A 10,910-nucleotide genomic window follows, 5' to 3' on the forward strand; every position below is an offset into this window, starting at 1 on the left:
ACAATTCTACCAACAATGTATTATCCTCCAAACTTCTTGATTTTGGCCAGAATTTCTTTGTTTCTTCACATTATTTATTCTTGGGGTAGCTGGGTGGCTCAGTGGATTGAGAGCCAGACCTAGAAGTGGGAGATCCTGGGTTCAAATCTGTCCTCAGACACTTCCCAGTTGTGTGACCCTGGGCAAGTCACTTAACCCCCATTGCCCAGCCCTTACCACTCTTCTTCCTTGGAGTCAATATTGACTCCAATATGGAAGGTAAGGGTTTTTAAAAAATTACTTATTCTTTATTTTCACATTGAAACCTTTTTCATTTTAAAGGACTATCTCAATCTTCTTAATAACTGGAAGAATGTACAGATATGCCTTGATTTAGAAAAGTAGTTCAGTTGCCAGAACAAAAGATTAGTCATTTTAGAGTTTGATTTTCAACTTGAAAGCTCTCTGGAGGAGTGTCCCAGAGATATATGGTAGACCTGGTGGTGCAGTGGAATTAAGAAGACCTGAGTTAAAATTTGAACTCAGACACTAGCTTTGTGACCCTCAATAAATCACTTAATCTCCATCTGTCTCAGTTTTCTCATCTGTAAAATGGTGACAATAACAGTATCTACTTCTCAGAGTTGTGAGGATCAAATGAGATCATTGTAAAATACTTAGCACAGTGTCCAGCACACAGTAGGTGCTATATAAATACTAGATATTATTATTATTACTATCACCATCATCATTATTATTACTTGGATTAAAACAAGCTCAAGCTGGGGTAAGCCTCACTAGACAGCAGTTCAACTGATAAAAGATCTGGGAGTTTGAGGTTTAACACAGGTAGGTCAGCAGTATAAGTTTCATTCATGGTTCTGTGAAGAGACAACAATTTAACTCTGCTACTTCTTTGATCTACTCAACAGTTGTCCTAGCTGACCCCTACAAAGCTCCTAATTGGTTTTACTTACTTCCTATTCCAGAGAGTTCTCTGTCTGGCACTGGTGACCAGGGATTTTGACTAATGATGCTTAAGAAAAAGGAGGAAAGGAAAAATAATCCTTGAGTATCTTTAGAAGCCAAGGTCTCTGCCTCATGCTTTCTTCTTTCCTTGTTTAATTTTATTCGATTCACCTTTAATCAAGGTACATGGAATCATAGAACTTAGAGCTGAAAGTGACCTTAAGGGGTTATCTTCTTCTTACAGTTCAGGAAGTCAAGTCTCCCAAAAGTGAAGTGGCTTGCTTAAGGCCAGAGCTTCAAAGGCAGTCATATTAGTTACACTGTCATATTTGAGTCAAAAATGGACCTTTGTGGACATATCCCTGCCCTCTACTGGCGATGTGTTCACATGATAACAAGGCATCAGAACTATTGCAACAAAACCTAAATTCAAATCCTGGCTCCCCTACTAAGGGAAACAGATTTTTAGAATTTGAAGGGACCTTAGAGTCCATCAAATCCAACTATCTTATATTACAAATTGTTATGATTAAAATTAGTTTCTCTGCTAAAAGTATTATATTTTTAGAGGTTTATTAAAGATTAAGAAATAAAGAAAATACAAGATAAGAAAGCACATGCCTAGCAGGGCCAAAAGGCATTTTTAATTTAATTTTTAATTAATTTCACTTACTACATCTTGAGGGATGCATGTGCTTGGAAGCAGAAGCAGGGAGAGAGTGAAGAAGTCAGTTTAAATATCCCTCTCTGCTCACGGCCCAGATGGGGACCTCACCTGGGATTATGGGGAACTCTGGGAGCTATCAAGGACTTCTGGGAATTGAAGTCCGGGGTTCAAATCTCTATTTTTACATTTCTTCATTTGATCTTGTTGGGAAAAGATTTTCCCCAAAAGGATCATGAAAACAATCAACAATTTGAGGATAAGAGGAAAAAAAAACAAAACCAATAATTTCTAGAGACATTGACAAAAAACCAGTTAAGGGGCAGTCCCCTTTGGCATGAAAGTATACATACAAATAAATGTTCAATCAACCACACGCAAAGTTCATTCTTGATCTTCTCATGCAGCTTGTGGTCTGGAGGCATCTTCATGGTGTCTTCTCCAACCAGTTCAGTTTCTGGATTCAGAGAGGTATCATGTTTCTTAACCTAAAATTCTTCTTAGAAGAAATTTAAACTTTGCAATTTAAATTCAGCAGCCCATATACTAAAATTGGAATGATACAGAGAAGATTAGCATGGCCCCTGCGCAAGGATGACATGCAAATTTGTGAAGCATTCCATATTTTTTTATGTGTGCTTGCTTTGGCAGCACAAAATGAAGAAATATCTTATATTAGTTGACTATTTCATGATAACCTAGAATTTGAACCAAATCCAAGTAAGATGAAATTCAATAGGGATAAATGTAAAGTCTTACCCTAGGGCTCAAAAAATAAACTTCTTAATTACAAGAAAGGTAAGGTAAGGCTAGAGAGCAGTTTGTCTGAATAAGATTTGTGCATTCTACTCATTGATTCATTGAGCATTTATTAAGCATTACTATGGAAAAACCTTGAACTAAGCACAGGAGCCATGAAAACAAAATGAAGAACGGTCCCTGTCCTCAAGTAACACATTCTACTATGAAATGTGACATAAATATGATATATATATAATGTGACATATAAATAACTATATCTCAAGTGTTCCTCTACAATCCCAGTAAGCTCTATCTATGAAGTTCCCCTGATTTACCAATCAAGTGCCCTTAGAAAAAAGAAATGTTGGTAGCCTAGCACTGAGGTTTTTAAAATTTTTTGTGAGCCATAGACCTGTAGAGTAGTCTAGTGAAGTCTATGAACTCCTTCTCAAAGAAGCGTTCTTAAACAATTGAAAGAAATGCTACTTTTCAGTTAAATATTACTGAAAATAAAGATGTCATTTTCCCCTCCATGTTCACAGACCCCAGGATCCCAGGGTAAGAACCCCTGCTCTTACATGATCTGTTTTTGATGAAGTCATTATAATTCTATATGACCATTGTTTCTTTTTTCTAGATTTTCTCTAGCTATTCTCTTAAAAATATATTCTAGAATTTTGACAGTGTAATGAATTTTCTTCTTCACACTTAGCTCAAATTAAAAATATAGCATCAAACAGCAAAACAGGGAAATGAGAATATCCTCCATATATATGTAGAATGGATTCTCCCACAGATTACCATGCCATTAGTGAAGGAAAATACATGTGTAGAAAAAAATACTCATTTCCCCCATGTAGTTAGTTATCCCATATAGTCAGGGTACACAGATGGCCAAGGTAATTCATACCACCAATGCAGAGATTCCAATGTCCTCTGTTAACATCATCACATCAATCTTTATGGATCACATCATCTCTGGGTTGGATGCCTCCTTTCTGCTTTCCACTGAGCACCACCTCTGTACAGAGTTTCTCATCTCCACTCTCCATTGTACATCACTCAGTCTTTGGAAAGCATCTCTGCTTTATGAACTGTTTGATGCTACCATGTTTTGGGCTTCACCTTTTCAAAGTCAACTCTCCCTCTCTCTTCTCTCTCTCTTTCTCCTCTCTTGTCTCTTCTCTCTCCTCTCTTGTCTCTCTCTGTGTCTCTGTCTGTGTGTGTGTGTGTATGTATGTGTGTGTGTCTCCCCTCCCATATTCCTAAAAACAGAAAGCTTTGCTCCAACAAACTAAGGATGGGCTCCTTTACAACCTAATGGCTGAGGCTATGAGCCACCAGACTAGCCAAATAGTAAAAAAAAAAAAAAACAGTCCTGGTGCCACAGACAAAAATCAAACCTATCCTTTTAACTGTCTATTTCTGGTGCTGATATGAAATCTGTGGTCCTAGACATCGATCTGACTTAAGGTTAGGAAATTCCTTTTGCCTTCTGATTACAGTCTTCCACAGGACCTTTTTCGAAACTGGTGTGCTGCTATGAGTCTCAATCTCAAGATTCTCTCCCTTAAAATACTTTAAAATGAAGCTAGGGTCAACCAGAATAAAAGGTTCATGATTAAGTCAAGGCCATACGCCACTGTCCTCCTGGTCTACCATCCTGTCGATAAAAACAAAAACAAAGCAAAAATTCTGATTTTTGTGTAATATGCTGTATCTTTTCGCTTTTTTGTTTCTTTTAAACAAGATATATATAGATATAGATTATAAATTCTCATCCCTCTAAATCTCAGTGATACTCATGAGGTCAAATTTGCCTCCTTGCAATTGAACTTCTGGTTCATCTTGCTTGTTACTCATACTTTTTTGAACTTATCTATAGAGATCCTTAAGACTTTGGGTCTAATTATTGATTCCTTTGTCAGATTTTGTGTTCTGATCATTTCAGGGTGTCCTAACTGCTATCCTTCTTCCACTGAATAGTCGCTCTCCTTGGTATCTATCTTAATGGCCACACATGGACAGTTCTGTCCCTCCTTGCCTTTATTTTCAATTCCTTTTCTGTGTTTCTTTGTATGTCCAGCATCTAGCATAGTGCCTTGTAGATAGCCAGTAAGGAATTAAATTTAACCGTGTTCACTTCACACATTACAGTTTTAATTGAACAAGAACAGAGAGAAGGTGGGGTGAGGCATTCCAGGAGCAAAGTGTATACCAGGACACAGAAATAGGACAATGCAGAATAGGTATGGAGGCGGAGGAAAGGTAAGTAGTCTAGTTAATTAAAGCATAAAGCACATGGCGGAGAGTAGAATGAAATGTGCCTGGAAATAGGATGGTATAATATTGTGGAGGGCAATAAATATAGATTGAGCATTACCTTCTAGGTAACACAGAATCACTGACAGTTTTGGGGACAAAGGAATAACATGACCGGAAAGACGCCTAAGAAAGTGTGGCCTTAGTCTGAAGGGTGGATTGGTACAGACCAGAGTCAAGGTGGGAAGGTCTGTAAAGAGGCTATTGAGGCAGTTCAGACCAGTAGGCGTGAGGATCTGCACTGTTATGATAGCAATGGGAAAAGAGAGGGGGGCAGTGGTGTGGGAGGCGCAGCATTTGGCCAGTGTCGAGATGAGGAGCTGCTAGACAGCAGTCAGACTGAGAGCTTGATAGATTGGGGTGAGAAAAGTAAAATTAAGTCAAGGCTAGCCAGGTGCAGTGGAAGCAAGAGCAACAACTCACTGAAAACAAATGCTTTATTTTGTATGCAGGTGTCTGGGGCTGTGTACATCATTTTCTCACTTAGAAGAGAATCCAGTAGCAAAAAAAAAAGGAAAAGAAAAGAAAAGAAAAAAAGGAAGGGGGAGGGGAAAGAAGGGAGGAATGGAGGGAATAAACCAGCCTGCCCAGGTGAAGAGGAAGACGTGTTCCTTGCCATCAGTAATGAATAAACATCATGGTGTCAGTCCCACCACAGGCATAGGATCTTATCAAGTCATTGGCCAAGGAAAGGCCTCCTGCCTCCCGTGGACTCTGCTGTCTGTCTGATTTTGCCTGATTTTCCTAGGCCTGTGAAAAGATGCTTCTGTGATTACGCATAATTAGAATAAACCCTGATGGGGCAGGTGGATGTGAGAAGAAAGCTAATCCATGACTCTATGCTCTCTGCTGGGGAAAGATAAAGGATTCTAAGAATCCTTTAACCAAGTCTAGTTAGACACAATATTCAGTGCATGCCAAAAACCTCTTCTCCAATGTCTCCCAATACCACCTGGGGAGTTTGGGGGGCCAAGGGGTGGGGTGACGTGTCATTTTGGCTCATCCCTTTTCCCCTTTTCTTTTCCCACACTCTCTCCCTTGGATTTCCAAATCAGATTGCAATAAAGGTGGGGATGAGGAGTTAGAGGTTCCTCTATTTCCCACCCCCCAATCCCAAGAGCCAAAAACATCAACTTGCTGGAGATGTATATGGCAAGCCTTTTAGGTGAGGTGAGAGTGGGGATGTAGGGGAAGTGTCTGGACCTCCAGTTCCTTGCTTCCTTTTGGCCTTTCTATTTCTTGTTCTGAGCACCAGAGACTTGCAGCCCTGAGAATGAGTGTTCATGCCATTGAGGATTGCCTCAGCTCTAATCCTGAGTTCAAGTATTTCAAAATTTCAGAGCTCGCAAATCCCAGAACTAGGCATTTATTTGTCTCCCAAAGAGAGATTTCCTCAACCAACAATGCTTTCTCAGAGAAGCTAGTCTTCCACAAAGGACTGGTCTGTAGAGGAGGGACCAAAGCAGAGTCCCAAGAGGCCAGGAGATGGAGACTTTGTTGACTTTCCAAGATAAGTGCTTTGAGTTTCTCAGAAAGTGCAGGTTTCAGGCAAATGAAAAGTGCTTGCTGAGTAGTATCCCAAAGTGTCTTTTCTTTACAGCGGAAGTATAATTAACTTTACAAAAGGCTTTGGGGTTTTGAATGTGTTCCTGAGTTCCTATGGGCCTTCCATGTCACACATAAAAATGGATGGATGGTAAAATGAAGGCTATCCCATGCCCAATACACACGAGAATAAAAATGAAAATAAGAGATAGCATTTCCATGGCACTTTAGGGTTTATAAAATATTTTTCATATTATTCCATTAGAATCTTATAATACTCCTGTGAAGTGGGTGCTCTTATTATTTTCATATTGGAGAATAAGAGAATCATTCCCATAAGGAGGCTGGGAAGTTAAGTGATTTGTCCAGGGTCACACAACTAGTAAGTGTCTAAGGCAGGTTTTGAACTCTGGTCTCTCTTGACTCCAAATTCAGTATTCTATCCATCATGCTGCTCCTGCTGCAAATGGTATACAGGGAGTGTCTATTTCAGGGGTTAATGCCTCTGGCCTACTTTTAGTTAAAAGTCACAAATTTTAAAAGAAGTGAACATTACCTTTTCTCTTGGATATCAGTTCCAAAGACACCCAGCTGTCCCCCCAAAATCATAAATTATTGAGCTTTCCCTGGGATTTTACTCCAGGGTTAGGGTGATAGATTGAAGAGATTACAGCAGGGTGACTAGTGTCTCAGTGGATTGAGAGCCAAGTCTATAAATGAGAGGTCCTGGATTCAAATGTGACTTCAGACCCTTCCTAGCTGTGTGACCCTGGGCACGTCCCTGAACCCCCATTGCCTAGCACTTACCACTCTTCTTCCATGGAACCAGTACACAGTATTGATTCTAAGATGGCAGATAAGCATTGTTGTTGTTGTTGTTTTTTAATAAATAAATATATAATAATTTTAAAATGAGATTCTTCCCAGCTCCATCCAAAAAGAACCTGTTCTAGGTGAGCTCCAAGTCCTTGAAGGGTCCCTGGGCCATGTGGTATACATGTATTATTTTTCTTGGTTTCTTAATTTGGAAACAAGCCTCAGGAAGTAAGGAAAGTTTATCTATTGCCTTGGATTGAAGGATTTCAAGCTTGAAAGAATCTTGTAAACCATTTCCAATCAAAATGGAATCAAACTTGGATGTTAAGGGTCTTGACTAAAGTCAACTATAGTCAATCATTTCTACTCAATAAACATTTATTAAGCACTGACTATGTGCCCAGCACTTTAGCAAGTGTTGAGGATGTAAAGTCCTGCCATCTAATGGGGGAGATAGTGTGAACTTTAGATAACTCCACCCTAATTAGTCTAACAAAAACAGGAATGTCTACACCCATACTTAAGGATTAAGTATTTAGGAGGATGACCTATGACAGACAGGCAAATGACAAATCAGAAACAGCTGACAGGCCCCAGGGCTGTCCTAAGTCAAGCTTAAGCTACCATTGGTACATGTGAGACACAGGAAAGTGATGTAAAAACCATCTATATATTTTGCATCACTTTCTCTCTCCAGTATCTTTGGTGGCAGAGAGGTGGCTGGTGGAGCGTACTGAGCATTTCAGCATCTTGGGTGGCAACTGCTATTGACCAGAGTTTAGCATGAGTTTTCCTTGATACCATACTGGAGGAAGCTGAGTAGCCTAGTTCAGGTGAGGCATCTTTACTGGGCCCTCTCAGAGTTTAGGCTGATTCTTTCTATCCTCTTAGAAAGCCACTAATCTACTTCAGAGACCTCATGGTAGAGGACTTTGAATTCCCCCTGCACAAGCCAGGCAGGAGAAATCCTACACCTTTTCCCTCTCCATTCTCCTTAATTCCTTCCCTCTATATTAATTAAACCACCATAAATTTGCAAACTGACTTGGGTATTTTATTTGGGATATTCCCTGGCAACCAAAAATTAATTTAGATTAGGTCACAACCCTAAATTTATCCTTACAATAGTATGGAGACAACTCTGTACAAATGAAACCTATACAGGAAAAATGAAGCTCATTTGGAAAGTAAAGATAATAATAGCTGTGGTGAGGTGGCTGTGGCATGGTGAGTAGTGTGCTGGCTTTAGAGCGAGAAAGGCCCAGGTTCAAATTCTGCTTCTGATATGTACTGGCTGCCTTGGCCAGGGCAAATACAACTTAATCTCTTATACTCCATGCAGCTCTCTAAGTCAATAGGTTGTGGAGCAGATACCATCAGCATTGGCAGAGAACATTTCCTTATAGGGAGTTCCCTACCCCTTACCACTGAAATCATAAGCATGGGAAAAGATATATGTGGAAATATGTTTCAGTGCAGCTAGGTGGCTCAGTGGAGAGAGAGAGCCAGGCTTGGAGGTGGGAGGTCCTGGGTTCAAATTTGAGCTCAGTACCTTCCCAGCTGTGTGATCCTGGGCACGTCATTTAACCCCAGTTGCCTAGCCCTTTCTGCGCTTCTGCCATGGAACTAATAGTATCAATGAGTTAAAAAATATAGATGTGTTTGACATGAATATACATGTATAACTTATCAAATTGCTAGCCTTCTCATGGAAGGGAATGGGAGGGAGGGAGAGAATTTGGAACTCAAAATATTTTTAAATGAATATTCAAAATTGTTTTTACATGTAATTAAAAAATACTTTTTTCACTTTAAATTTTATTTACATGTTATATATTTACCTCTAATATCCAATGCTTATAAAAATGGGTTTATAATATCTAGTATTTTTATTTCTACATATTTAAACCTGTCATACTATTTATTTCCCAGCATTGTTAGGAGGTTCATATGAGCCAAGAATATATAAAGTGCTTTGCAAATTTTAACATGCTCTGTAAATGTCAGTTGTTCTTACTGTTGAATTTACTCACAACTGGTCTTTCAGCTAAGACTATCTGGAGGATTCATCAAGATAGTCATAATTAATAATAATAGTAATAATAAGTCACTTAAAGATCACTTTAAAATTTGCCAAGCACTTTACAAATATTATCTGACTTGATCTTCACAACAATCGTGGGAGGTAGGCTGTTATTATTCATCTCTTTTTACAGATGAAGAAACTAAGGCAGAGGGTAAGTGATCACCCTAGGGTCACACAGCTAGTAAGAGTCTGAGGCAAGAATTAAACTCAGGTCTTCCTGCCTGCACTGTTCTACCTAACTAACTGTACACACACACACACACACACACACACACACACACAGACACACACACAAACACACACACACAAATATTATTTATGTATGTAAAAATACTTTGTAAATTCTTAAGTGTAAATTCATTATAAGGATAAATGGCAATTATTGTTACTGAATTTATTCACGATTGATCTTTCAGCTGGGGCAATGGGAGATGTCATCAGGACTAACAACAATAATAATAACATTAATATATTTCTAAGATTTGCAAAGCACTTTTTATATGTCCTCACAATAACCCAGTGAGACAGACTACTATTATCCCCATTTTACATATGAGGAAACTTGAGACCCAGAGAGATTAAGAGACAGCTATTAAGAGACTGAGGCAAGGTTCAAATTCGAGTCTTCCTGATTCCCAGTTGCTGTTGTTGAGTCTTTTCAATCATATCTGACTCTTCTTGACCTCGTTTGCAGTTTTCTTGGCAAAGATACTGGAGTAGTTTGCCATTTCCTTCTCCAGCTCATTTTACAGATGAGGAAATTGAGACAAATAGGGTTAAGTGGCTTGTCCAGGATCACACAGCTAGTAAGTGTCTGAGGTTGGATTTGAACTCACAAAGATGAGTCTTCCTAACTCTAGACCCAGAACTCTATCCCCTGAGCCATCTTGCTGTTACTATTATCATTAGTAGATCACATTTACACTTTACAAAAAGCTTTCCCCCAAAACATCACTTTGAGGTAGTATGATACTTATTATTCTTGTTTTAGAAATCAAGAAACTAATATATATATATATATATATATATATATATATATATATAATTAAGAAAGTATAACTGAAAAGGATTAGGTGACTTGCCTGGGGTCTTATATACAGACATAGTAAATGGTAGAGAATTAAGACCCGATTCAAGTCTTCACTCTCCAGATCCAGCTCTCTTTCCACCACACCATCCTGACACACCCCACCTCCATTTTGATTTGGGAGGAATACCCAGATAACACTGCCATCTTTATCTTAGACTAAACCACTTCCCTCCCAAAGCATTAAAGCCTTTTATAGGCACATAAAACAGGCCTTCCACTTTAACCCATCTCTATGCCCCTTCTACCTTCTGTCTTCTGTATCTCCGCTAGATTTATGTATAATGCTTGATAGGTTCAGGAGGAATCAGTACAGAGCCATCCCCATGACTAGGGGGAAAAGGAATAGCCCAAAGGGTACATCTTACTCATGAGCTTTATATTTGTATATGAAATCTTCATACATGAAAGGCAACATGATTAATATTGTGCCTTGGGAATCCTATGGTGGAGGGAATGCCTCTGGAGACCCAAGCTATTACGTTCCAACCACCTCCAGGGTGATAGACAGCATCTAACATCACAGGGCACTTAAAAGGGTCCCTTCTGACTCTAGAACTTTACAATTCTATCCTGGTGAGGGAGGGGATGCAGAGAGAGAACAACAGAAAAACAAGCTGCCAGTGGAAAGCTCAAGAAGAAGGAAACTAAGCTATGAGATCTTTAAAAAGTCTCAGGGGCAAAGGCTTTGCAGGGGGCAT

General features: G+C 39.2%; 1 non-coding gene across 1 annotated transcript; it reads left to right on the top strand.

Moving 5' to 3' along the window:
- The first annotated feature begins 2,132 nt into the window (after nucleotides 1-2,132).
- LOC130457661 (U6 spliceosomal RNA) lies at nucleotides 2,133-2,241 on the top strand. Its single transcript, XR_008916953.1, has one exon. It is a non-coding gene; the product is annotated as a U6 spliceosomal RNA (small nuclear RNA).
- Nucleotides 2,242-10,910: the final 8,669 nt, after the last annotated feature.

This window comes from Monodelphis domestica, chromosome 2 (genome assembly GCF_027887165.1).
Source record: "Monodelphis domestica isolate mMonDom1 chromosome 2, mMonDom1.pri, whole genome shotgun sequence".
NCBI lineage: Eukaryota > Metazoa > Chordata > Mammalia > Didelphimorphia > Didelphidae > Monodelphis > Monodelphis domestica.